The sequence below is a fragment of the Cyanistes caeruleus genome, chromosome 7 (assembly GCF_971803275.1).
Source record: "Cyanistes caeruleus chromosome 7, bCyaCae1.hap1.1, whole genome shotgun sequence".
Lineage (NCBI taxonomy): Eukaryota > Metazoa > Chordata > Aves > Passeriformes > Paridae > Cyanistes > Cyanistes caeruleus.
The window spans coordinates 9,037,981-9,064,622 of record NC_141707.1 but is presented as its reverse complement, the minus strand read 5'-3'; the positions used below and the strand labels follow the sequence as shown (position 1 = coordinate 9,064,622).

Below are 26,642 nucleotides of genomic sequence, written 5' to 3'. Positions count from 1 at the left end.
AGCTCAAAAATAGTTTAAACCTAGTGGTAACTTAGAAACAGAGAGGAGGCAAAAAAGGAAAAAAACAAATACAAAATGTAACTAAATCAGAGAATTTCAGCTCTATGGAAAAGAGATTACTTTGAGATGCCTTCAGTCCTTCATGCACATGGTAAATTATTTATTAATATAACCTGGTACAAAAATTATGTGAAGGAAAAGGTAAAATTAAGGTCATGGTAATCAGTTATCAAATTTTCGTTATCTAGATTTTCAGTGGATTTTTTTTCATTTTAATAGTATTAAGTGCCTAGAAATGGTTGGGTTCAATCATATCTACTTAGGACTAATTTATTTGTCAAGACACAGCATAATAAATACTTAGCAATCCTGAATTAAATGTCCATATGTCAGATTGCTGTTCTGATTGCTATCAGCTGATGTTTATTTGTCAGAAGCTTATCAATATTCTTCAAAGCTGCTATTATCACCTTAATTTAAATTCTTTACATCTGTACATTATTTATGCTGCCTAGAGGAGAAAATTTAGGACCTTCAAAAGACTCTTAATGGCAAGAATTTAGTTTGGCATTGGGGCCTGTCTCCTGCAATGTCCTCTCTCTATCAGTCATATGATAACCTGAGGGGAAACATCCTTCTAACTTGGATATTTGAGTTGGTTGCCAAATGGCAAGAAGGATAAATATCCCCGTTTCCCTCCTTTTTAAATCCTTCCCTCAGGATCTCATTTGTTCTTTGGGGTAATTTGCTATTTTAAAAGTAGCAGGATTAAGCCCTTAGCTAAAAACAAAAGCAAAGTTACAGAGAGAAAGAATATGAGAAGGAATAATATATTAACATGGCAAATAATTTAGCCATTTTTCTGTTTGCATTTTAAGAACTTCTTTACAGCTAATTAAATCAGAACATTTGGTTGTACTTTTTAGCAAGATACTGATTTTTTTATAATCTGCCCTCTCTGAAATTATCAATTTGAAAGATTAGATTGTAAAAAAACCTGTGTATTTCATCCTGAAATGATCTTCAAGTTAAACTAGAAGTCAGTGAGGGTACCTACAATATAAACCAATCCACTCTGAAGATACCAATTTGTGCCTTTTTAACTCACCTGGTTAAATATATATATATATATATATAAAAGTGTTTCAACTTGCTTGGTTCAGAGGAAACATGATTATTTGGTTCTTGCCATTTCTGAGATTCAGAAATTTCTACATCTCCCCTCAGTTCTCTTCCACACCATTTCTTCATTATTTCTTGCAGCTTTTCCAGCTTCTAATTTTCCACATAAAGTTGTATTTTCACGAATAGATATGACATAAAGTGAAGGTTTAAATAAAGTAACTATAGATAGCAAAAGTAATTTAACAACAAAGGTAATTGACCAGTCAAACAAGCTCAAATTAACTGTGGAGTATTCAAAGCTTTATCTCCAAAGCAAAGCTGGGAGAGGTGTGTTAGGACAATAGTGACTATTAAAAACAGAACATAAATTAGGCTCTCCAACCTCAATTAGGTGTTTGATATTTCTGATGCAGAGGTATCAAGGCAAACATGGAACCTTGTGCTTTACTAAAACACAGACAAGATGATCTGTATGTCTTGTTTGTCTCTATAGATATTTGATATTTTAAAGTCATCAAAGCAAAAGCTTCAGTCGTAGCAAACTGCTGAAAATTAGAATTTGAAATGAGAGCTCTAGCACTGCTTTCTACATCAGCAAATTACATATATTATTTAAATGTATGCATATTTTTATGTAAGTGTTACCCCATGCTACTGCTGCGTGGATTTAACCTTATGTTTGCAAATCACATGATCAGCAGAGTTCGTAATCTCAAAATCACCAAGGGCTCTAAAGCCTTGCAGTAGACTAACAGGGCAAGACACTGCCATAGAAATAAATAAATATCAAATAAACCATGCAGAAGAATTTAAAACTTAAACTATATGTATATGTATTTGAACTTTTCTGAGGCTTAGAGCCAAGAGAGCAGAATGTTAGCTGGCATGAATCCAGATGGTGCCCCAGTTTCTTTAAGGAGATGCTGGTGTCTAGCCTGGTGTATCTGTTATGATGAGAATAAAAAGAGGACAAATATTAAGCCCTATTAAAGTAACCCATATGGGCCCTCGAAGTGATTAAGTGAAACAGCACACAGTGTTCCTCCCATGTGCTGATTTGCAGCAGAAATTTCTGTTCATCCCCTCTTTTCTACCCAGAACTGCTTCTTTCTGTGACTGAGGGGAGTGAAGAGAACAGAAATTGCTGGAAATAGCAATTTAACCTCTTGCTGATTCAACAACAATTTGGCTAAACAAGTGGAGTCTCCAAATGCACTCATCTATGAGGAAAATTGTTTCTCTTAAACACTTACTGAAAGATCTGGGGGAAACCATGTGTATTCTTAGCATGGAAATCCCCCCTTCCTAACATTAAGTACTCCTCACTTCTCCCTGCAGAGATGATGTTCACACTGGACTAGAGGCTGATAAGATCTTTTTCACAAGATATATTTTAATTACTTAACTGGATATGTATAACATATTTATATTTTAAAATATTAGTTTCATTACCTACTTTTGTGAAACATTTATTGCACTTTTATTTGTAATAGAGCTCAAGAGAAAGTAGGAAGCAGAAAGAAACATGAGAGGTCAATGGAAAGGGAGAAGATTGAAATCCATCTGATAGAATGGAATGAAAGACTAAAGGTTAATTTAGACATCTGATATCTGGCCCAGTAATGTGCAAATCAGAAGAGCAGAACTCCTTTTGTAAGGGCACAAGGTTGTTTCTTTAGACATGAATAGTTCAGTGTGCAAAACAGTGGTTAACAAAGCATATAATTTTGAAATCCTGCTTCCACAACAGATGGTTTTATTTACCCTGTTTAGAAACTTGACATGGGGAAATCTTCCACTGGAAGTGCAGTTGTGAGTGCTGCAAAATAATCAGATGTGGGTCAAAAATCAGATTGCCCTAATTCTTGATGCCAGTGTTTATGTAAGACTGTCACAATCTGTCCAATGCAGGAAAAGATTCAAATAATTAAATTTATTTAGTGTGTGATGTTTTTCCTCCTGAAATAATTGTGAGCAAGTCTCAAGTGAAACATCCATAAGGGAGCAGATTTCCAGTGCTGCTTTTTTTCCATTTGGTACAGCTCTTGTGGTGTGGCTTTTCAAACATCCTTTCTTGCCATCAGCCTTCTGATAAGTTCTGGGAAATATGAAGCCATAAAAAAATCAGGGTATGCTGAAGAGTGAAGAGTGGTTGATGGATGGAAACACTGAAGAGGACCTCTAGGAGACACTAGAAAGAAATTCTGGAAAACACTGGTCAATGCTCTTTAAATTTCCTTCCTAGTGAATGTCTTATACCAAAGAAAGCACCAAGTGTTTTCCCTGCTCCTTATTTTTCTGCCCAAGAATGCTGCTGACCAGTCTGATCAGAGGAAAAGGTGCTGCAGCACAAGGACACCCAAACAAGTAATCAAAGGAGGGCCTGGAAAATAAGGAGGCAGGATATTATGTGTTAGGTGTTGGGAAATAATGTTCTGTGTGGAGGGGAAAGTGACCTAAGTTAAAATTGAGATGTTTCTCCAGAGTCCATGGGTATCCTGTATGCATGACAGAGCTGCCAGGAGGTGAAACCCCTTTAAAAAATCCTTTTCCATCTAAATTCAGCTTCTATCCATCCTGGTCATACAGTAAAGGACAAAAAACAAACAAACAAACAAACAAACACAAAAAAACCCCAAAAAAACAAAAACAAAACCCAAAAAAACAAACAAACAAAAAAAAAAAGTGTGGTTAGTTTATGGATCCTGAGGGTTTGTGGTTAGGGGTTTTTTTTCCAAATCTGTGTAAAACTGGAAGCAGTTTTTAATGAAATTAAGATCATTGACCAGTTCTGGTGTGATTTGCTAATCACAGCAGCAGGACCAAATCCCCATGGTGGGTAAATCATAAGCATAACCTAGACTATATTCTTCTGTTGTTTTGCTTCAGAGGAAGGTCATTAACACAACAAAACTACACTGGTCTGACTGGACTTCTCACAAATCTTCCTTCAAACACTGGAGCCAGAACAGAGAGAACAAGAGAACTGGTAAATTAAAGTACAGAACTGGGATGCTGTTCAACATTACTAATTTCTAAATTATCATTAACCCAGAGTTGTTACTAATATTAAGTAGGAATGAACCAGACAAGAGTTTTAGCAGTTCAACAACAACACATTTTTTAAGGGAAGTAAAAAGAGAAGAAGTGATATTAACACTCATCTACAGCTTTATTTTTACTGTACAAGAAGCTGAAAAAAGGTGACTCAGTGGCAAGCTAGCAAAACTGTTTGTTTTATATAGACATTCACTGAACAGGATAATCAAGATCTTGGGTTTTTCAGAAAAAGAAATTAGGACAATTTTAAGTGCAGTTCTTTAAAAGTAAGTGTATATTGCAAGGGCTGGCAAGCTGATTAATATTACCTTGGAGTTTATGGCTTGATTAGCTATAAATTCTACAGTGATGCTGCAACAACAGCAACACGAAATTGTATGTGGGGTTTCTGGGTGGTTTTTTTGAATTGTGGCATTAATTTCTCTGTTTGATTCTCTCATTTTTCTTATACTGAAAGCTGACTCACTGATTTTCACATCTTTGGCTGCCTGGCTCAAGTGACCCAGCCTGGCATCTTGGCTCCATTAAACAGAGCTGGCTGCAGAGGGAAGGGTTTCATGTGTTCACAGCAGATGTTCTAAATTGCCTCGAGGCCATTCTCACTGCAGAAACAGGAGAACAGGACAAAGCCTACAGTTTTTAACATATACACCAAGCAACTGGGAGCTTCTCAGACTTTCCCTGCGATGTGGAGGTATTTTGCAACATATAAATGTCAGAAGTTGCTACTTCAACACTTTCCATAACGATTTCCAAGGAAAGAGCTCTAGAAGTCAGGAAAATGCATGGGTTAAGTGCTGTGCAAATTGTGTGTCATTTGACATAAACGAACTCCTTTGAAGTGTTAATTTAGAGAATTTGTCTCCTTACTCTCTAAGTTTAAAAGGCAGATAAAGCACTCTGGTAGTGATAGATTTTTGAGATAAGATAATGGATAACAGGGCTTAAACAGAATCGTCCTTTTCATCATTAGTTTTGGGTATGGCATAAATTTCTTCTTAGGAAGCCTTGGGGGCCACTAACAAAATATATTTTCCTTTGGAGGAAATTTAATTTTAAAAAAAGGCAGACAAACCAATCTATGGATATTGTGGAAAAAATACTTGTACTTGCCTCCATCAAAACATTGGATGAAACTGGAGGGGACAGGAGGGAGGGAAGGGGAAGAAAGTAAAGAACAAGACACTATTTTTTCACATCTCTAACAATACAACGTATTTTGCATTTTTTTTCCTGACTGCAATATTGTCTCCTCAAGGAAGTGAAGTTGCTAAAATTGCTCCTGTATGTGGTTTTTTTTTGGTTTTTTTTTTCTATTAATATCACTTGCAAGCAGCCTTCCTGCAGAGTTTGATTCTTGTGTCTTTGCTCGGCCACCTCTGCCGGCTGCGCGCAGGCGTTTGTGCCAGAGCAGTGACATTGAGGGAAGGCAGAACACTGACACCACAGTTAATTCTCTGTGGCCAGGCTCTGCAGATGGGGTGTGCTGGGGCACTGACCCTGCTCCCAGCAGTGCTCCCTTGGAAGGGCACCTGCTGGGCAGGGACAGCTTGTCTCAGCACCCCTACACACTGAAGGCACCTCTGCACATCTCAGTCTGCTGTAATAGACTGCAATTTCTGCTTTATGGGCAGAAAATGGTTTCTGTCGAAAAAACTAATCAGTATGATTTTGGGAATAGCCACAGAAATGACCATATTCTGAGGCTTATGAAACCATTTGGGTTTGTTCAGCACAATAACTCAAATCATGTACTATCAGTGATTGAGAGACAGGGACATCCGAGTCGAGTTCAGAAGCTGATTTTATTGAGTATACAAGGCATTTATATAGGGTTTGACTTGTGTGGTACTTACATAGGGTTCTACTTTTGGTAACAATTTCCATTAATTACACATTCTTCATGACATCAGTTACCTGGTAATCATTACCAAGCTTCACAACACATCTCTTGGTCACTTCTACCCCAGGGAGCAGTTATCTGTGTCTGTCTCTCCCATGGTTTCATTAGGCCCAAGATACCAGGCTCATTTATCAGTTCCATTGTGCTCTCTGTTTTATCCCCCATAATGTACCACTGCTACAGTGATAGCAAATTTGCACTAGGTCCTACAACAGAGAGTGTGGTTGTTTTCGTGAGTTTTATATCAAAACCAAACATCTGTGCTTGATTACATGGGTCTTTTCTGGATAATGATAAACAATTAATAAATAAGAGCTTCAGTATTATCTCATTAGCAGCTTTTTTCAAAAGCACAGAATTTTGTTAGACTCTAGTATTATGTCCATGCACATAAAAATTCAGAAGACAATTCATTGACTTAAAATCACTAACCTAACATCTGAAAGAGCCCTGTGGGAGGTGTTTGATGGTTTGAGATGTGCTTATAGTGATGGATAACTACTTCAGGCACCAGGCCTCCCTGGGTGAACTATCATTCTGAGAAGTCAGGGTTTGCAGAAGGTGAGGGTAGAAAGCCAGGTCCCTGTGAATGAGTTCATTGCTGAACACACTGTCCTACCTGCTAGGACTTCCCTTAAAAGAACAGCACTTTGCCTTGCCATGACCTGGCTGTGATCTGTTATTTAGACATCATAACAGGCAGATATTTTCAGGCTGACACACTCAATCCTACCAGCAATGTGCACCTGAGGCAAAACACCTGAGCTGTCTGTGCTGAAGGGATGTGGCACTGAACACATCTGCCTGTAATTAGGGAGATACAGAGACTCACAGGTATAGGGTTTTTTTCAGTTTAACAAGAAAAACACTTAGATCTGAAGCAGAGAAGACAAACATTAGAATTGTTTTCAATCATTTAAGCTACATAGTTCTCACTTGAGAAGCTTTGATCATGTACAATCCTGTTGAAAGGCTGACTTATAACCAGCTTCACATACATTATGTTACAATGCTGCAGCACTAGTGCATGACAGAACTTTATTTTCCATTAATTCATTCTTTGCTGGAACTATAAACACTCTATATGCATAATAGCCCCAAAAAATGGATAGTACTGCTTTTTAAAATTGCCTCTTAATGAGAATTTTGCTTTTTATTAAAGAAATCTGAGTGCCTGAGGACCATTTTTTGAATACTGACACACCTATTTTCAACACCAACAGTGCTGAGCAATCAAAACAAAATCATCCCAGACACTGCTTTTACTAAAAGCACCCATGTTTCTTAACTGATCAAAATAGATGTTTACAGTATCTGTGAACCACAAATGATTTTAAAGTAGCTTTTTGCTGAACTTATGAACAATTTCATATCTACTCCAGTGCAGCAGTGATGGCTCTGCAGAAACATCCACGGAACAGGAAGTTATTTTCTAAGGAAAAAGCCTGTTGTTCTAAGCAGGCACCAAAAATAAAAATAAAATAAAAAAAAAAGATAGGAAAGTCTGCATTGAGCTGAGTCATAAAACCCATGCAAATACAGGGCCAGGCAGAGCTGTTGGCATTTGTAGGAAGAACTGTTTCCCCAGGCAGGGATACTCTGGCTGCAGGAGGGGGCTGAACACACACTGGTGTGTGGGAAATTCAAATTCCAGTCACACCCAGTGTACCAGCAGAGAGGAGGTATTTGTAAGAGCTCCTGTGTACCAACACATCACCTGATCAGGAGTAACTGAAAGCACAACTGTGCACTCCAAAGAAAGAATGGAATTTATACTGTTATCAGTTTTACAGAATATTAACTAAATCTGGATTATCCTACCTGCACTTTTTCATCTGTGCTTGTAAGAGCAAGAGCTTCATGCAGTCAGAATCTGAAAGGAAATAGTTACCCAGAGCTGTTGATACAAATCTCATGTTACAGGATTAAAAACCTTTCTTCCCAGTATTGCAAACTTAAAGCATTACAGGAGAAACAGAGCAACTCCTTATCTTATTTTCACACATAAGTAAGGACTTCTGGTGACTGATACTACACACCTGTGGAAGCTGGATTTAAAGCTTAGTGCAGTTTGAATATTTGGAATTTTTTCCTCCTGTTTTCTACCTTCTTTTTCCAATTCTGGGAAGTAGGAGAGGAGAATCCCTTCAGCTTATTCTAGATATAAATGTTAAACTTCAGGGTATTTTGGAAAACTTTAAACATATAGAATGTGGCACTGATGAAGGAAATAGATGAACAGCCTGTTGAAAATCATTAGGATTATCTCTATGTAGCAACAGTGAAAGAGAAAACTTTTCCCCAAACTTCTAGGTCTAGTGTCTCCTTTTTGTAGCTGCATATAAATATGTGATGAATTATTTGGTTTATTATTAAATCTTAATCCTGTGTTGTGTGTCATTTTTGGCTGGCCCTAATAATGTAAAGAACATTTCCCTGCCCATAGCAGGGGATTTGGAACTAGAGATTCCTTCCAACCCAAATTATTCTGTGATTCTAATGTAAAAAAAGGCTTACAAAATTAATGGTTCTGTGTTCTCCATCATATTGGGGAAAGAGATCACGTGAACAGAGGCATACTCAAACATAAAATATTGCTAAATAATCTCAATCAGAAATCAGGTTTTCATTATATTCTAGTAGGACACAGAAACACCACATCAAAAATATTTCATTTTCTCCTTCTGATATCCTGTGGTGGTGTTCTGATGGGTGGAGAGCTACAGGCAGTCATGGGTACATTTGTGATCATTCTGTTGTAGTTCTGTGTTGACATGGACAAATAAAAGTGGGACAGAAATTAAGTTTAGGGAGAAAGAAAAGTTTACCTCCTCTCAGTCGTGCACAAAACCTCATTTGCAGGCACTGATGGAAAGATGTCTTTATTGGACAGCCAGGAAGGGATTAATAAGGGATAATCAGCCAGGTCTGATTAATGATCAGAGATAACACATTTTCAAACACACCACTCCTGTTTCCAGCTGAAACCTGTTGACAGACAGGTACCTCCTACTGCCCTGCTCCATGCACTGTCACCTTTGGTCTCCTGGGCTGTGCAGCTGACATGCCTCCTATGTACCTAACTGTGATGAGGGATAGGGGGGCAGGGTGAGATTAAAACCCCCCTGCATTTATCACTTAATTAATTAATTAATCTTTTGTTTTAACCATCTGTCAGCATTTTAGGATACCTTTTGTTCCCACCCATTTGCATTTACTTTGTAATAAAGCTTTCTTTTCTCAAATTAATACTGGGCAAAAGAATTAGAAGTAAAACACATTTTTGGAAAGTCACTTGTCTTAGGTGGTGTTGGGGGTTTGGTTTCTTTCTTTTGTACTTATGGAATTTTTTTCCTGTAAGTTGCTAGCAAACTAACTATTGGGTACTTAAGAAAATCAAAAGAGTGGAGAAACTCAGGGGAGAGGGGAGGGATGCCTGGAGATTTGGACAGGGAAAAAAGATGTTTGGGGAGCTGCTAGAGCTCTCACTTTGGGTTTTGGAGGGCAGGTGAGCTGTCACTTACTGTGAAGGGAATTCATTGTCACTACCAGAACCCAGTTCTGAACTGCCTCATCCTTTCTGTGGGTGAGCATTGGACTGGAATGTGACCAACATCTACATCCCCAAAGCACAGTGACCAACATCTACCTCCCAAAACCACAGTGACCAACATCTACCTCCCAAAACCACAGAGTGACCAACATCTGCCTCCCTAAACCACAGAGTGACCAACATCTACCTCCCTAAACCACAGACCTGTCCTGGGGAGAGGAGTGACGGGTTTGTCTTTACAAACAAGCTGTGGTTCTGCTGATAAAATAAGACTGGCACTGAGAGATAACAGAAACAATGGGATGGATTCCATTGAAGGATGAAAGAGGCACTGAGGAAGCGCCGCGAATTCCACAAGAGTTAAGAATTAAGAAGGGATTATGCATTGAGGGGAAGTCTGTAGCTCTCAAGTACCTCAGCCTATGGGGAAAGAGAGAAGGGAATTTAGGGTAAAAAGGAGGCTGTGCCCTCCAAAAATTGGAGAGACCCCATGGCCTCTCCCTTTATTTGAATAAAGAAGAAGGACTCCTCTGTCTCCTTTTTGGACATAAACCTCTGGTGTTTGTGGATTCATTTTCCTGAGCCTGGTGTGCTCAGGTGCCTGGGATCTTGGGCTGCCTCCTCTCTGCCCTGCTGGGATCTGGGTTCCACTGTCCTGTCCCCTTTGTCCCCTCGGTGCCGCTCCCCAATGAGCCTTGGACCCGCATCTCTGGCCACAGCCCGGAGCTTCTGGCACATCTCATCTACCATCCCGGGAGTGTTGCTCGTTCCTGCTGTCAAAAACGACAGTTCAAATGCACAGTTAAAAAATTCACATTTTTTTAATATAAAATTTAAAAGGTTTAACAGAAAGACGATTAGGAGACAGAAATAAAGCAAAATGAACAAATGCGGCTGGCTGCCACAGCATTCAGCTAAGAGCACACTTTCCTAACCAAGGATTGTCCCTTAAAAACACAAATCTTTTGCATGTTCATAAATTCCTATGCATGATTCAAGCATTCCTCTTAAATTTTAGATGTTCTTTTGTTTAGCTTCAACTCCCCTCTCCCCAGCAGATCAATTTTCTCGCCTCTGTTGAGTCTCACACTCCCCAGTAACAGAAGTTCAGTAAATTCCTCCCTTGGAGCTCTGGTCACTGCTGTCTTCATCAGGATAAAATAACCTAAGAATGCAGGGGGGGATTTTCTTGCCATCTCTTCATTCTCTGGGTTATATGAACAAAAGCAGAATTTATTTTAATACCATACTACAGCCTAAAAAATACATATATATATCACACCGCTATTTCTAAGTTTCCTATAGCAAAGTTTTCCAATATTTATACATATAACATTCACTTTAATATTTGCAAAAAGCCAATATTATAATATGTATAATGTAATGCAACATAAAATTATGTGGCTTTTTAAAAAAAGAGCTCACTGAAGATGCATTTGTAATGATACAGCCTGGGTTTCTGCATAGCCAGTGAAGTTTTATATCAAACATCTAATAATGTACCTATTGGAGAGGCCCAAGTATCATTTAGGAAACCCTATATATTCCCAGCACACCACTGAGAATAATGTAAAGAAATACTTTTACTCCTGGTTTAATTTCCAGCATATCTGCTTTTAGTAGCTGTGCACTACTTCATTATGTATAAATACACTTTTTTTCCCTACAGGCAATCACCACATAACACATAGTGGCTGCAAACCTTAACTATACATAAATAAATAGTCCCATAAGGACTTTCTACAGAGACTGTATTTTCTGATATTCAAAAACATGCTCTTCTGTTAGAGCTCTAATTTCATTTTCACCTAAAAATAGAGGACAAGGAACCAAGTGAGACCCTCACACATTAGGGAACCCATGCATGCCTACAGTAGGTGGAATTATTGGCTCAGAAAGTCACTAGAAAGGTGTTCAGCCACTAACTTTTCATTTGTTGCATCAGGATTTCATGCCAATCCATATGTACCAACCATGAATTGTAACTTCAGAGTAACCCTCTTTACTACTCTGCTTGATATTTTGTCCCCAGTACCACAAGGTTAGTTCACACACTGGACCAAAAAAATTACATCATTTCAGTGTTAGACAAAATGCAAATTTGAAGAACCAAGCCAAGAATTTTATTTCAATAGAAAAGGTGTTGTTTTGCACATTGTACAGTCACAGACACAACTGGATGTGTGGTATAAACCACAGACATCAGGCAGGGAAGGAAAGCCCTGCATGAAAAGAGTTTTATTACTTTGCTTGTCTACTATACTGGTGCCTGGAATAAAGATGAAGTACTAATTATAAAAGACTTAAAAATCTTGAAAGAATGAGGAGGAATAGGTCTCCCTGGTAGCTGGAGCCCTATTTCTAAGGGTAAGGAAATTGAAATCCATCTGCTGAATTCTGTCCTTGCAACCTGGTTGCCTAATAGCATCCTGTAGGCCTGTGAAGTGGTACAGATGCTAACAAGCTGAACCTCAGATTAAAAATATCTATAATATGAGGAAAGACTACACAAACTGAAATTCTATCACATTAAAATGATTTGAGGAGAAAGGCAGTGTTGTAATTAAAGTACTTGCATTTTTGAATAGGATAAATGAGGTCTACTCAAGTTGCTATGTGCACTGCAAAAAAAAAACCAACAAAAAATGAATTTGTTAGTTAAATAAAAAATAAACTTGCAGCAGGTGTTTTATGTTTTCATGTACAAAGAACATACAGTAAAATAGTAGCTGTATCAAACACAGGGAAAATCAGCTCTTTCAACAAAGAGCTAAAAAGAAAAGATATACAAGCAATAGGCTATAGAAAGAACCTGGAAGTATTTTTAGATGCCTGAATTACAGTCATTAAAAAAATTATTTTTCCAGCTCTCACTCTGCCTTTAGCTTCCATAAATTAATAACACACATTCTGGCAGAAATAGAACTATGTTGCACATGTTGCCTCTGAAAAGAGAGGTCAAACACATCTTCTGAGCCAAACAAATAAACCCAGGCTCTCAACATCCCTAATCTAATCTAATAGCAGTCTGTGAAAGCAGGTGTTTGTTTCAAGCATTCCTGTTTATTTTACACTGAAGTCATATAATGCTGTTAATGCCCAGTTGCAAAGATTTAGAAGACTAGACACAGTTTTCTCCAGAAGTGATGGCAGTTTTCATGGAACAGTGTAATTTTCAGTACAGAAGAAAAAAACAAATCAGTGTTTTAATGACAGAGTAGATATTGAGATTAAATGCAGCAGGTCAGCAAAGCCTGCCTGTATTTCAAAAGAACAGCTCACAAAACTAAGAGTTTAAGAGTAGAGTGAACTTTCCTTGACTTCTCCATTGTCCCTGCACAGCACAGCAGGAAATGTTCCCTTTGGCACACATACCCCACTTTACACATCTATTACCCCAACAGATGCACTAAACAACAAGTTCAGCAAATACTAAACATCAAACACTGTTCAGCAACTGTTTTCCAGTTTTACCTAACCATAAGTCATCCTTTTCCATGCAATTAGGTCATGTAAGAATGGAAGCAATGCCAACAGCAGCTGCTTTATGTAACTCACTTCAGATCTTTCCCAAGATGAAGAATTTAGCCAATCATAATTCACAGAAGGGATGATGGTGCTTCTTCCAGGAGTCCAGTGGTCAGACACCCATGTTGTAGCATTGCCTCTGTCACCACTGGCCTTCCATATCACATCCAGCCCTGCTGAAATACAGAGACATTTAAAATGACAGCTCCCTGGAGACCTTCTATGAAGGACTCCTCTTTCCCATGATTAGTGATGATGTTCTGACATGCAGAGCACTTGCCATACATGCAGGGCACATATTAACATGCAGGCCAAAAGAAAAATTCAAACTATTCAGTAGAAAATTAAGTTCTTAAACTTTCCAGTTTTCCCTCAGAGGGGCAAGTCAAGATGTTCTGTTGCCTGAAGGAGACCAATAACCTCGCTGTGATTTTCTTTTGTTTTATTCCTCTAAACAATTCCTGTCTGACACATCTTAAAAGTCATTACAAACAACATCTGAATACCCAAAGGCACAGCTGAACTTCTGTGTCAGAGAGCTCTGCTCAGGCCATGCTCTCACACAGTACTAACCATACTCCTCAGACAGCTCCTGTGTCACCAAAGAGCAAGTATTTCTTTAGTGTATGACTGATACCTGGCTCAGAACACTTCACCCCAGCATAACTGCTGTTGGCTCTCCAGCCCTAGAGATACTCCAAAGTCATCTGGAAATGGCTGGAGGAGACAATTGCCAGCAGCACCTTCAGCCTCAGCTGTTCTGCCATTCAGTAAGGTCTCACAGTATAACTACTGAAGGCTTAACAGGCTTTAACAGGTTACATGAAGCACTTCATACTGGATTTCCACCTGTAGTTTATATGTTTCTTCATTTATCAGGGCCTTAACTCGTGTCTTTCTTCTCCATTTGAATCTTCAGTACTGCACCTGTGCTGTCTGCAAGGCACATCTGGGTTATATGAATCAAACACATAGAGAACACCTCTGTAAGGTTCCTCATATGGACAAAGGCACCTTGAGTCCTTGAGGGACAATTTTCAGGTCATTATTATGATAAATATTATTCTTCTGGTTTCTTTGTAAGATTTTTTTAATGTGCAATCAATTTTTTATATAAAATTATTTGCTAATTTTATTTTAATTTGCTAAGAACAGCAGGAAGATAAACAAGAATAAATGTCTAGTGGTACCTTTGCCTACATTTGGACAAGCTGATTATGTGCCATCTGACTCCTAAATGGGATCTTTTTCTAGCTCTCCAGAAGAATACAAAAATCTTCCCTTTGCCTTTCAAAACAACTCTATGAACAAGGATATCAGCTTAAACCTTAAAGATCATCTCATTTCAACTCCCCTCCCTTGGGCAGGGACACTTTTCACTAGACCAGGTTGCTCAGAACTGCATCCAGCCTGGCCTTGAGCACTTCCAGGGACGAGGCATCTGCAGTGTGCTGTATATGTGAGCCTGCCCCTCTCATGTTGTATTTCAGGGATGCAGAGCAATGTCACCTCTCTGGAACAGCTTGGCAGAGCAGCCAGCAGGTCAGCACACCCCCAGAGGCCAAAGGAGAGACACAGATAGCAGGGATTATTTTTCAGGCTCCAAAATGTTCCTGTTCAGATTAAAATTGCAACATTGGCACTGTTTTCTTGCCCCAAAGTAGCTGATTTCATCTAAATGTTACACAGTCCTAGAGGAATTGGAAGGGTGAAAGCAGGAGGCAACTTTAAAAAGGGAAGATTTTGTATTTTCAGGATAGGGTTTATCGCTTTGTTCTACACCATTAATTATACATATCATACATCTGATCTGACAGTTTTATATGCTTTGCATCTTAGGTGAATCTTTTCCCTGGGGAGGGAGGAAAGAGAAATTAAAAACTTGCCAGGGTTAAGACTCAGGAGGAGAGCTCCCTTGTCAGGATTTTTTTTTTTTTTTTTTTTTTAAGTCTATACAGTTGCTGAACACAATTTTCAAAGCAAAAATTAGTGTCTAAAACTCAGATCCTTAAACTCACACTACAGAAACTTAAATAAGAAGCTTAATGTAATGCCAAGCAGACAGTAATCCCAGGAATGCCAGAGAACTGCTGAATGCTGTGCAGCCTGAAAAATCAAGCCAGAAAATTGCAGATACCACATTTGCAGGCTTTCATGAAGAAATAGTTGCTGGAAATTCCCTGATTAGTTGGAGAACAGAGCTGTGGTTATCTTACAGGAGGAAAAGGAGAATGGATAATTTAGATTTAGATGCTGAAAAAGAAGTCTAGGAAAACTTGCTTCCTACCTAACACTCAAAGTTTTGAAATTTTACCTCTCAAGTGACCATATCATTTTTTTTCCTCCCATTTCTGCTAAGCTCTGAAGGTCTCCAAGGGCCCAATTCCTTTACTATGTTTATGGAATGTATATGCCCAGACACTGCTTTGTTGCACATCAGAATAATATCATACCAGGCTGGGGAACACACATAAGGGCAAAATACATATTTTTTTAAAAATAAGGCTCTGTATTATTAGAAGAAAAGTCCATCTTAGTTGGTCACATCCCCTCTGTGCCCCATGTCTTTGTTGGGTGCCCATCCCTCATCACCAGGCCTGTTGGTGCCCCAGGTAGGCTCTGTGTTTTACTGCCCTCTTCCACCCACATAACCACCAGTGAAATAATGTGGCTCCATGATTTTGGTGAAAGCCTGGCTGTTGGCTTGGGATCCTTTGCTTCGTTTTGAACCTTAAAACTGAGGAGAATTCAACATTAAAACTTGGCTGAGCGCTTCCCTAGCACATAACAGAATGGCCCTGTCTCAGCTGTTTTCAAGCCTATTAATTTATGGGAGAGATTTTAGGCTTCCCAAATGTACCATCTATTAATAGGCAGCTTGACAATCAGCAGGCTCCTGCCTTGTAACTTTGATTTAGGTACATTTTCCTCCACAGCCGAAGAACAGCATGGGAGCTGCCCAGCGACGAATCCCAGCTCCTGCAGCAGTCACTCCTCATAAGAGTTTGCACTTCTTCCCTGCACCCTGAAGCCTTGTTTTTGGAACACCTAATGTCAACCTTCTGTGGCTGAGCCTCACTGTATTTAACATCTAGTATCTTTGGTTTCAGCAGCCTCTCTGCTGATCTCGTGCTCAGCTGTGATCACTGTTGACGAGGTGAGCCCCTTCGTGGAGCTGCTGCTGCAGAGGCCTCTGTTTAAATGGAAGTGGTAGCACTTCATCAGGGCCTCACATGCATTCTTTGACAGAATATAGATTCCCAAAGAGAAGTCATTCTTGCAGCTATCATAAAGCACTGCTTTTTTCAGCACCATATGGCACTGCCATCAATAGAGCAACTGCTACCACCATCTACTGGCAAGAGCATAGAAGGGAAAGAATAGAGGGTAGGTATTGCCTCTGGATGGGTCTCAGCAGGAAAAAAAGCCAAGAAATACAGTATATGATCATCTTTCATGTCACCAGCCAGAGTGATAGCTCTCCAGTTGCACTGGTAGGGAAACACCTCAAGAATGAGCTCCCAGGTAAAAGCTATTTATTGCCTGCAGCTCGTGGATGGTACTTTACTGTTGAGTTCTGCCTTGCAGCAAGGGAAAGCCTGGCTAATCTGCTCTCTGCACTGCCTCTGCTGGGAAAACACCACCAGGATGTGGTGCTGCAGGAGAGCAGCAAGAGCACCACATCCAAGTGCTCCAAACACAGAGTCCTGATAGCACATTTGTGTATCTGAGTGGAATTCGGGGTAGATGGGCCTGTGTCAGCATTACAAAGTCACTGGGAATTATAAGAGTTTAAAAAAATGAAAAGACTGTGCTGTAGTACAGTGATTCACTGTGAATCTGATTCAAATATTATCAAATAAGAACACTTTCTTTTACACCAGTGGGAATTAAAGCCAGCACTAGACAAAATGTACTGATGGGGAATGTTGGTACTTCAGCTTTTCTGATTTAACTGTAAAACTGTCTTTCCTTAGAGAGATGATGGTGTAGTTGACTTAGAGATATTGAGCACAGCTTCCTGTTTTTTTCTGAACTTGAGTCTAAATGAACATGCAAATAACATCTTAGTTCAAGAAATCACAGTGTATTTCCCCATTTTTCACTGACACTGATTGAAAGATAATTGAGGGTCTTGGATTAGGTTCTAAAATGAGGCAAATAAATTAATCCTGTTGTATTAAATCAATTTTGGTCGTGTTCTTTACATAAATCAAGTCCAGAATAGGTCTTAGCTAAGGCTTTTAATTGTGATTCTTTCACCTGACAATAAAAACAGAGCCAGATCGAGATGATTTTATGCTCACTCATAGACTACCATAAAGGATCACAAAGAAATGCACCAACCCCTCTGTCACAATTAGACTCTGTCATAACCAGACAAATCAGGACAGGCTGAAGTCCCAAAGCCCTCGCCCCACATTTCTTCCTGAGCAGTGCCTGGGTCATCTCTGCTCTAACCTACAGGAGAGATGACAGCCCAAATCTTGTCTGCCTAGATGTGAAGACATCTGACAACCAGTTACTCCCTGGAAGAGACTATCCCATTTCAGGCAGAAGTCAGCAACTTTTAAGCTTCCAAACGGTGATGCTGATTCATTACCATTTAATCTTGACAATCTCCTGCTATCCTTTACTGGATAGAGGGCACAAACTACAGCTGAATGCCAAGGAACAAGAACTGGTACGAACATGATGTCCTGAGCCAAGATCTGCTGGACCAGCCAAATTGCATCCCAGTGAACTATTTGAAACGATGAAACCATCTGTTCTTATAAGTTGTACTCCGCATCAGTGCCCAACACCAAACACTGCCAAGAAGTCTTACTATATTTCACTTTAACTAACCCAGGCACCAGGAAGATTACTCAGACTGCAGACCCCTCTGCCTGTTTCATTCAGCTGAGAACTCAACTGCTCCCACCATTTACTGCATTCCTTGAGACGCTCTGATACTTTGTAGAAATTTTGCCCAAAAAGTGGTGACCCAGTCCAAGTTCTGTAGAGTCTCAGGAAACAGCCTCTTGAATTGTCATTCTGCTTCATCCAGGACACAATTCCCCTTTTCTTCCCTGAAGTGATATGTTTCTTGAAGAAACCCACCCTCAGAGGGTTTCTTTCACTCTCAGAGGGAGAGTTTTTAGTTGTTGCTTTACGACTTGGTATGAAATGACCACTTAGAAGTAAGATCATAAAACTTCCCATCCTCTGTGTTATGTGTCAAGTACATCTCTGTACTCTAAAAGATATATGGAGTCCTAACTGCTGAGATCCAAATGCCAGGGAGACCCAGGCTTACATTTGGAGAGCTCACCAGTAAAACAACCTAAATTGCTGTAGAGATTTTGTTATGAAACATCTGCTGCCTCTGCCTTGCCTGCTCTGCTCCACCAGCCCCTCCTGGATTGCTGATGGCTCTTGAACCTTGTCCTGACAGCTCTGTAACCAGCTTGTGTTTGATCAGTGCTCCCACACCTATGTGCAACAGCCTTGCTCCAATTTGCCTGTCCATCCTTTCCCTCACTCCTTTTTCCTGTGGGTGAGGGTCCATAGTGACAGAGTCCTCAGGCAGGTGCAGAAAGCCTAAGTTTTTTATTGCAAAAAACAGGTTTTTTTAAGCATTTAGGCCTTTCCCAGTTACACAGTTTTAAATCACAACAAGCATAATCCAGCCAATCACCATACACCACGATGTGAACACACAATGTTTATATAACTTGTTTTTCTACCTCTAATCCAGCTGAGTCTCTTTCCCATAGCCCTTTTCTGCTTAGCCAAAGTAGCAGGCCTGAACCATGGTTTTACATGTGTAAAAAGGCACTTATTTTATAAGGCTTTACCTATATGCAACATTTTCCCTTCACCAAGTATCAGCAGACTACTCCACTTTTCCAGGCTCCCTTCCCTGGCATCCACTGGGGGCACTGCCCCCAGTGATCTTAGGGATGAATTTTCATTTAGAAGAAAATCTTTAAACTTCTCTTGATATAAACACATACAACTGACCTCAGTTGTACCAGCCTCATGACAGTTCAAACAGTTCTTCAAGCCCTCCAGAAGTATCTGAAAAGTTAGAAAACAAAATGAAGTAAAATGGTTTGTCCAAGCCTCTCTGCACCAAAATACTGCAATTTCTCTGATGTTTGGTGGTTTTTTCGAATTGAGGTTAGAAGCCAAAGTAAAGAACTCAGGCTTTTTCTCCTTTTTTTTTTCACTTCCTTTTTACAACACTGTTGCAATGGAATAACTGTTACTTTTGCTTCAATCTTTTTGGTTTTTCACATGGTCATGTGTCCAAGGAATGTTGTTTCTCTGCACAAAAAAGCCTAGATAGCCCACATGTTATGTTTGGTTACTTCACTTATCCTTAAAAGCCAATTGGTTTGTTGTTTTCCTCCAAGTCCTACCCTATATTTTAATAATCTGTGACTGCAGGAAGGTAGTTTTGTGGTAAAAGCATGGTATAGCCTTGATTCTCTGTCATAATTACATTACTTTCTTTATGTCCTATTTCTGGGCCTAATTCTGACCATATAAATCAGATGAATCAGATGTCAGATGCCGCAGGTACACATTATTTCCATTTTCTCCACTTCCTACTGATTATTTTATGACTACGTTCAGCACATCATGGATTTGAACTTTGCTGGTACCAACAGCTCCCAGCTGGGTGAGAGAACAGAACTGAGCTCTCTGTCCTTGTATCTTCTTCAATAAAGAAAATTGGGAAGCACTGAAAGCATCTATATACTCTCAAATTTGTCCAAATTCAGGTGTTGAAGTCTCCTTTTCTAAGGTGACTTGGTCACTAGATGCCCAGCCACTACACCATGTGTAAGTCAGGAGGCTTTACCACTGAGAATTTCTTGCAGCAACTGTTTCTTCTGTTGCAGCAGTGCAGCAGTGTTTATTAATTGCTCCAAGAGCCTTGGATGAAAGGACTTGCAAATGTAGATTACACTATTCACTCTCATTAATTCATTTTGTAAACTATCTCAAGGTCCTTCTTAAGCTGCTGCTGCATCTGGAGCTGTTTCCAGTCACAGTTGGGATTAGCTTCAGACAACATGGAAATTTGAATGACCTGGCTGTGAAAATAAAAGAACAGGTTGTTCACGGTTTTAGTTGCAATGTTATGTATTTTTACATAACCTGAAAACATTAATGGAATATTGGCTGTTGGGCTGTGTTCTTTCTGATTAAGGCATTTCCCCATAATAAGCTGTGATCCTCTACATTACCCTCCAAACCCTGCTGCCTGAATTACTCATTAATACTCCAACTAAAAAAAAAAATTACTTAAACTCTTATGCATCTTTATTGCTTTTTAAATATCCAAAGAGTGTACCAAAAGAAACTTGCACAAATAAGAAATCCCTGTTTATTTGCTATGAACTTGAATAGGTCATTTTAAAATGATCTGATTAAGTAAACCCAACAAGACAAAAATAGTGCTAGGATTCAAGCATGATTGACCTGCTGCAGCTGCCTTAGAAAACACAATCTTCTTAAAACATGTATTTTTCTTCAAGGGAAAAAACCTAAATCTTCAGGGTAAAATTATCCCTTATTTGATGTAAAAGAAAAAAGTTCATTGTAATCAGCTTTCTTCATCTCACTAATGAATAAGTCAAATTCATTTCAGGAACAGATTATCCCATGATGTGACATAGCCTGGAATGCTGTTCATGCTTTGTGCTGCACACACAGTGTTCGTTTTGAACCACCTATAGGCTGTTCACAGCACTTTAAGTGATTACATAGTAGGTGTGTGTTTATATATAGTATGTAATCATTATATATAATATGTAATCCCATCAAATTCTGGGATTGCAGTGTGAATAGGTAATAAGAAATAAACTCCGCTTTTGATTACATAGACCTGTGATTAATTGTTTGAACTTTGGTAAATGAAAAAGACTTAATTAGTTTTAAAAAAAGCAACAAACCCACCCCCCCAAAAAAACTCAAAAAAAAACTCACCAGCAACTCCTGAAAATGGGCTGTTATTATTTAAGGTTAATATATTTTATGGGGTTTATTTACAGAGTATAACACTTTTGGGTTGGGTTTTTTTTCATTTTTTATTCAATTTGGTTTATTACCTTATTCATTGATTTTCCATAATAATGCTTGTGCTTATATACTGCCTTTCACTTGGTCTCATAAGGTACTTTACAAATGTTAATATATTTTTCTCACCCCTTTTATTTACATTCCCCTTCTAATGAAACTATCATAGACTAGCTGTATATAAATTACACTGAGAGCAAGAGAAGCAGAAGGCAGAACCTGTACCAGACGGGAAAGAAATTTACAATTACTGAAACAAAAGCCCAAAATGCCATGTCCCAGGTGGCTATTCCACCTTCTGCTCTGCCCTTGACAAGGAGAAGTAGATTGTGGATAGTATGGCTGTGCAGGGGCTGAGCCAGCTATACAGAGGTCACTCAGACATTGGGTTAACCTGTTCTCAAAAATTTCCTATTACAGAAATTCTCTGTGGAGAGCACAGACTCTGTTCTCACCCTGAACTACCCATGCTGTTGGAAACTTTTTTCTAATTTCTAATCTAAATCAGTTGCTTCAGGTTTATCTTATTACTCCATGTCTCATTCACTTGGACACAGAGAAAAATTGCTCCCTACCTTTGCAGCAGTCTCTTCTCAGTTTAATGGCAATTATCCTGTAGCACCTGTGTCTTTTTTCTTCTTTAGATGAAATAACAGCAGTTCATTAAATCTTCACTGGTAGGCATTCACATTGCCTTACACTTGCAATTACACTGCAAATCTCCAGTGTTATCTTCAATGAAGCCTAGTGGTGGAAATGGACATCAGATTTCACCAGAGCACCTTCACTTACCCTGCAGTGCTTTTTTCTTCTTTTATAGAATATTCCGGGATGGAACAGGTCCACAGGAATCATCCAGCCCAACTCCTGGCCCTGCACAGACACCTCATCCATCCCACCCTGTGCCTGAGAGCACTGTCCAAATTCTCCTTGGGCTCTGCTAGCCCTGGAGCCATGACCATTCCCTGGGGAGCCTCTTCAGTGCCCCACCACCCTCTGGGGGAAGAACCTTTCCCTAATATCCACCCTAAATCCGCCCTGACCATTCCCTGGTGCCCCACCACCCTCTGGGGGAAGAACCTTTCCCTAATATCCACCCTAAATCTGCCCTGACACAGCTCCAGCCATTCCCTTGGGTCCTGTCACTGGTCACAGGGAGAAGAGACCAACACCTGATCTCCAGTGAGTGCTGGTATTTCACACAACAGCTGGGCAGTGGTTCCTCCCACTAGTGATACCCAACAACACCCCAGACCTTTCCCTGCAGATCCATGACCCTGTGTATTCCAAACTGGCACAGCTGGCTAGCCTTGTACAATCACACTGTTGGTCAGCACTGTCAAGTGTCATATTTGTCCTTAATTCAACTCTGCTCTATGTTTCTCTAAATTATAAAAGTTATTGGAAAAAATTTCATATTTTCCCAACATGCCTGAATCAGCCTAGGATGATATGGTCTGCTTATTTACTAAGAATAACCTTTGCTTCATCATACAGGTTATTGATGAAGAAGCTACTGCTGTACCCAGAACACAAAGGATCCTGTGTGAGAGTTTGGCAGTGAGTCATTAATAACCTCTCTGTGAAGGAGGCTTTGCAGACAGCCCTGTATCAACCTCAGGGCACTTTAATTACAGACACACTTTTCCCAGTCTGCTTTGGAAGCCGCCACGTTATGCTTGCAAAGCTCAAAGTGTACCACACTGGCCAGTTCTACTATAGCAGCTCTATTTTTTCATATATATATATAAAAAAAGCAGGCTTGGAACTTGGATAATTTGCTTTTGACAGATCTTTCTTGTTTCACACTTCCTTGGGTTCATTTTGCTCTGTGCTGTGTTTGGGTTTTTTCCTTACAAATTATTTGTTTCTTCAGTATTTTTTTCTGAGAAGGCTGACTGATCTGTAATTCGTCTGATCTTCCTCTTCTCTCTTTTTAAAGATAAGGACTGCATTTACTCTTTTCCAGGATCTAGGACTTCATAAATCCTTCTTACTTTCTCAAAGATAATTTTTGATGGATCTATTTGATTCTCCTCATTCACAGCTCCCAGAAGAGACACCAAGTCCACCCAATTTCACAAGTCAAAAGTTCCTTAGCTCCCTGTGATGATTTCTTCTCCTCCTGTAGCTCCAAATCCTGCTTCTCTGCTGCTGTTCATGTGCAGCTGATCTTCCTACTGAGAGCTGAACTCTGATTTATATGAAAAAAAGTAGCATGAAGTATATTGGCTTTCTCAGTGGCATCTATCAGGAAAATTGCTATCTAAAACAGTATCCCAGCACTCTCCATCATTGATAATCTCTCTGTTCTTTCCTGGAGTGTCATATTCTGTGCCCTAATGAAAAGGCTGACTACCAGAATAAGTCCTGCAAAATCCCACTTGATGCATCCTTCTTGTTGCATCTCATATTGTAAAGTATATCATTATTAAACCAGTCTTATATAAGTATAAAGGGCAATTTGGGCACCTTCTTGCTCCTTCCACTTCTCCTGCAAGATTGTTTAAGAAATTCAGATTTGACAGGAGGTTTGAGCAGTGTCCATGGAAGGCTCTAACCACAGGCACTCACCACTTTCATTCTGCTTGGCATTTAACAGATTTCACTTATGTGGTTGCAAAATACATAACATTGGCATAACACTCACCATCAGAAGAATTCAAAGCACTTTCCACATGAAACTTTGTAATAAGGCAAAAGTAAAGTGACTTTCCAGAGGTCGCCCAGCACGTTATAGGCTGAGCCAAGAACACAGTCCAGACCTCCCAAATCCCAGGCCAGTGGTCCATCATTATGTCATCTAGCCTGCCATACTATTAATGCTGAGCCTAAATATATTTTTGTAGCAATTGATTTAATGCCATTAGTTTCAGACAGCTCCTTTAGTTATTCAGCCTTCAGGGATTTACTGGAACAAAGAACTTCAAGACCGATCCAGAAAATAACATAATAACTTTCCCAGGAATCCTAGCTAGAGTTTCTTAGTGGCAAAGTTACTTTGAAGGAAAGTGATCACCTGTAATTCCAAATCCACTGAAAATCAAATGAAAATGTTACATTTAACTAAGTATATTTGTGAGCAGGCCCACAATGGTTTTCTGCATTTCCTTTTCAGATGACAGCACTCAATAAAGATGTGCAGTAGTAATTAATGGTATGAAGTCAAAATAATTATTGTGATACATGTAAAGAGAATTAAGTAAAAAATCCTTAGGATCTTAAAGAGATGAGAGAGAGGGTGGAATTGGAGGCTGCAGAAAAATGGTATCCATTCAGCATTTGTTGGGCACAGGAGGAGATAAAGGTGCTGTGTGAATTATAGAAACAGATCAAATTAAACAACCAAAGGGAGATACATACAGCCATAAAAAGGACTTTGGAGTCCTAAGTTTTGGCAGTGCCCAGAAGGGTGTGGCTCAAAGTCCTCAGAAGATGGCAGAGAAGCTGGAGAACCAAGTTACCTGTTCATTAACAGGTGAGAGAACACAACTGGGACAGCCAGACAAGAGTGCACCAAGAGAAGGATCAGGAGGTGGTACAGAAATCTCTGTATCAATAAAGTCACACAGTTTTCTGTGCTTTTGGCTTTCATAATCCAATTTACTGAAATAGGTGGGAGAGGCCAAACGCTCCTTTCAGTCTATTATCTGAGACCCCTATATAGATTTTCTCACTCACCTGGATTCCTCCATGGTGTAGTTTCAAAATACTGAAGCTTTCAGAAAGCTCTGCTTATGCTGTGTGTTCTCCAGGTTTGTAGATCAAATAATGAAATGTTATTTCTTTCCATGTACATTGTACCTTTCCTTTACAGGACATTTGTTTTTCTCATCTAGCCAAGCCTTTGGATCAGACCTTACTCTTTATAGTGCTTTCTAATTGCCATTATATAACAATGCCAATTACTAGGTTTTATGTCAATGAAATCTACCATACCTTTTACAATTTAGAATAACTTATTTTTATTATCTCTGCTTCAGTATGGATGTCAGTGTTCTTAACAGCAAATCTAGTAATAGCTTATGTTTTCTACAGCTGAGTACATTAAGAAGATGCCTTGTGCTTCAAATACTCTATTGTGTACACAGATAAAATAGAAAATAAAAATATAAAATACAGAATCAACTATTTAAAGAGAAAAACTAAGAATTGTAGTAACACAGAATGGAAAAAGACGACTTTCAACTCTAAGCAGAAACAGCCCTGAACAAAAGGAAAAATTAAATTTCATCCTACCACATTTTCAGCTCACTGATGTGAATTTTATGTGGATAGAAAGACTAAACATCTGGTTTTCCTTTACATTCAGATTCAGCATCTACCAAGCCTGATGCATGATACTATCTGAGTACATCCCAGCCTCAGAAAGAACAACTGAGATTTAGAATGGTACATCTCAGGAATGGAATATTTAAAGAAACAGCAGACTTGAGGAAAAAATTTCTCAGTAAGTTTTGTACAAGAAAGACTACTGTACTTGGGTACTGTACTGTACCCAAGCTGAGATTTAAATATGTTTTTATGTACATAAGCATATATAAAGTAAGCAAAAATATACTTTATTTAAAATATATACAAGTATATTTTAAATATACTTTTCATGACAGAACAGAAAAGAAAAGCCTGTGACTCACATTTAAGGTGCAGAGCAGGTTTACATGCAAATCTCAGCTCATTCAGGGGAGATGTTTATCTGTAGGCAGAAAGCAAACACCTCTCAATACTAATCTCATGTGATTGATATCTCAATGTCAGAACTCGAGCTCTGAATCTTCAATAAATTGCTCAACCCCCATAGAATATGCTCCTGTATCTCTGTCTGCCACGAGCCCTGTTTGAATCCAGCACTGCCCATTTTATGTCAGGCTGTTCATCACCATCCTGGTCTGAAAGCACAGCAGCAGTCAAACATCCTCCTCCTGCACTCAGCTGCCAGCTCTCAACCTGGAGTGCTTCAAGTAAACCATTATAAATCTCACACACTGTAATTTGCAGCGTTTTATCAGCCTCCACTAGTCACTGATCAGACTGCAGCAGCCTCCAAGCCTTAATCCTGGTGATTTCTGATGGCAGCCCCCGGCAGCCTGACCTGCCTGGCAACCTGCCCCAGCAATATGTGCCTGCACAGGCATTGCTTATGGCCTGTCCAAGGACAGCAAGGTAAATGTGTTAAGAAACCTACTTTTCCCATCCTGAAGCAGTGTCTCCTAACTTTGTCCACATTTCCTCAGTTCTCTGTAGTTGTCTTTTCTGAATCAGATTCCAGCACCAGTGTCAAATGACTCAGTTGTATCAGTCATGACAGTGAGATTTCCAACCACTTGTTTTGTTTGCCTTGCCATTTTTCACCTGCAGTAACAAGAAGCACAAGCTCAGGAAGGTCACTTTTATTACCTG

At 39.4% G+C, this 26,642-nt stretch overlaps 1 protein-coding gene across 19 annotated transcripts in view; it reads right to left on the bottom strand.

Annotated features, from left to right (window-relative positions):
* Positions 1-10,445: 10,445 nt before the first annotated feature.
* LOC111931902 (uncharacterized) overlaps positions 10,446-26,642 on the bottom strand; it is a 37,666-nt gene continuing 21,469 nt past the window's right edge. For 5 of the 19 annotated variants that reach the window (XM_086897008.1, XM_086897002.1, XM_086897003.1 and 2 more), the window contains 7 exons: positions 25,880-25,938; positions 21,818-21,986; positions 20,023-20,257; positions 19,176-19,232; positions 13,200-13,342; positions 12,218-12,262; positions 10,446-10,848 (listed from right to left, as the gene is read on the bottom strand). The gene's annotated coding sequence lies outside the window, so the exon portion shown is untranslated. Of the gene's footprint in view, positions 13,343-19,175; positions 19,233-20,022; positions 20,258-21,817; positions 21,987-25,879; positions 25,939-26,427; positions 26,595-26,642 lie in introns of those variants that run through there. The other 14 variants (XR_015289048.1, XM_086897014.1, XM_086897006.1 and 11 more) reach the window with 9 other exon arrangements.